We start from the raw sequence: 2,487 nt of genomic DNA on the forward strand, positions 1-2,487 counted from the left end.
AGGCGCCGAGCCAATTGTATGCTTATATCACTTTTTTTTTTCTTTTCTTTTTTTTTCCTGAGACAGATCCTCAAGCTGTTGTCCTGGGTATAGTGCCATGGCATCACAGCTCACAGCAACCTCCAGCTCATGGGCTTAAGTGATTCTTTTGCCTCAGCCTCCCAAGTAGCTGGGACTACAGGCACCTACCACAACGCCCAGCTATTTTTTGGTTGTAGTTGGCATTGTTATTGGCAGGCCGGGGCTGGATTTGAACTTGCCAGCTCTGGTGTATGTCGGTGGTGCCTTAGCTGCTTGAGCTAAAGGCAATGAGCCACACTTTTTCTTTCTTTCTTTTTTTTTTTTTTGAGATAGAGCCTCACTATTTACCTATTACCTATAATAGCTTCTGTCCATAAATAGGAGTCCTACATCAGTCAGATGTTATAACCTGAGGACCACCTATATTCCTATTTGTTTTACTATTTTGCCATGTTTCTTGGTGTTTTTCTCAAGTGAGTTTACTCACTCACCCTGGGTAGAGTGCCCTGGAGTCATAGTTCATAGCAACCTCAAACTATTGGCCTCAAGCAATCCTTTTGCCTCAGCCTTCCCAGTAGCTAGGACTATAGGTGTCTACCACAACACTTAGTTTTTCTACTTTTTTTTTTTTTTGAGGCAGAGTTTCACTTTCTTGCCCAGGTTGAGTGCCATGACATCATTGATCACAGCAACCTCAAACTCTTGGACTCAAGCAATTCTATTGCTTCAGCCTCCCAAGTACCTGGGACTACAGGTGCCTGCCACAACACTCAGCTATTTTTAGAGATGGGGTCTAATTTTTGCTCAGCTTGTCTTGAACTCCTGAGCTTAAGCAAACCATCTGGGCTTGGCGCCTGTGGCTCAAGTAGCTAAGGCACCAACCACATACAGCTAAGGTGGCGGGTTCGAATCCAGTCTAGGGCCACCAAACAACAATGACAGCTGCAACCAAAAAATAGCCTGGCATTGTGGCAGGTGCTACTTGGGAGGCGGAGGCAGGAGACTCGATTGAGCCCAGGAGTTGGAGGTTGCTATGAGCTGTGATGCCACAGCACTCTACCCAGGGGGACAGCTTGAGGCTCTGTCTCAAAAAAAAAAAAAAATTAAGCCATCTGCCTCAGCCTCCCAGAGTGCTAGGATTATAGGCATGAGCCACTTCACCCTAGGCCCCAGCTAATTTTTGTTTTGTTTTGTTTTGGGTTTTTTGTTTGTTTGTTTGGGCTTTTTTTTTTTGGCTGGAGCTGGGTTTGAACCCGCCACTTCCAGCATATGGGGCCAGCACCCTACCCTTTTGAACCACAGGCACCGCCCTAGTTAATTTTTTCTTTTTTAGAAGTAGGATCTTGGGCGGCACCTGTGGCTCAAAGGGGTAAGGCACCAGCCCCATATGCCAGAGGTGGCGGGTTCAAACCCAGCCCTGGCCAAAAGTGCAAAAAAAAAAAACAGAAGTAGGATCTTACTGTGTTGCCCAGGCTATTCTCAAACTCCTAGCCTCAAGTGAACCTCCCACCTCAGCTTCCGCTCCAGAATTGCTGGGATTACAGGGGTGAGCACCTGTGCCCGGTCCCTAAGTACATTCTTGTACATGTTTTTTGGTAAACCTGTGTGATACCATAAGTGTATATTTCGTTTTGCTTAGGTGACAGCAAAGGACACCTACTACTACTAGGTGCCCAACACAACACTGGGGTCTCAGTCTTGTTCAGCCTGGTCTGGAACCTGTGAGCTCAAGCAATCCACCCACCTTGGCCTCCCAAGTGCTTGGATTACAGGCATGAGCCACCTCGCCTGGCGTGTTTTTCATTTTGTTTGTTTATAATTATTTTTCTACATAATGTTGTATTGCTTGGGTTTTGTCAACTATATTTGTTGAATGAATACATGAACATAAAGCAATTGTGACAACGCCACCTGGCAGTTGAGGAATCCTCAGAGACTCAGGTCACCCAGCAAAGCCACAGAGGACAGTGGTAACTCACTCAGGGTGACCCAGTGGGGCAGGGAGGGTAGGGCATGGCAGTGCCAGGCAGGTACTGCCTCCCCTGGGGTGTTGAGGGTGAACTGAGCCCAGGAAAGACATGGAAGATGGAGGAGGGAGGAGTCCTGGGAAGAGACCAGGCAGGGGACAACACTTGCCCTGAACTCCAAGTTTTTCCTGGCCTGGGTTGGCTCTGACTATCCCTAGAATGGAGAAAATGTGGCTGGGGGCAGGGTTGGGTAGAACACAGGGGTCTGCACTCAGGATATGAGGAGCCTGGGATCTCTGTACAGGGAAGAAGAGAAGGAGACAGAAAGATAGGCAGAGAGACAGAGAGAAACAGAAAGAGACAAAGATAGAGACAGAGACTGAGAGAGACACAGAAACAAAGAGATACAGAAAAAAAAGAGAGGCTCGGCGCCTATAGCTCAACCGGCTAAGGCGCCAGCCATGTACACCTAAGGTGGCGGGTTCGAATCCCCAGCCCG

This window comes from Otolemur garnettii, unplaced genomic scaffold (genome assembly GCF_000181295.1).
Source record: "Otolemur garnettii isolate 467f Iridium unplaced genomic scaffold, OtoGar3 scaffold00029, whole genome shotgun sequence".
NCBI lineage: Eukaryota > Metazoa > Chordata > Mammalia > Primates > Galagidae > Otolemur > Otolemur garnettii.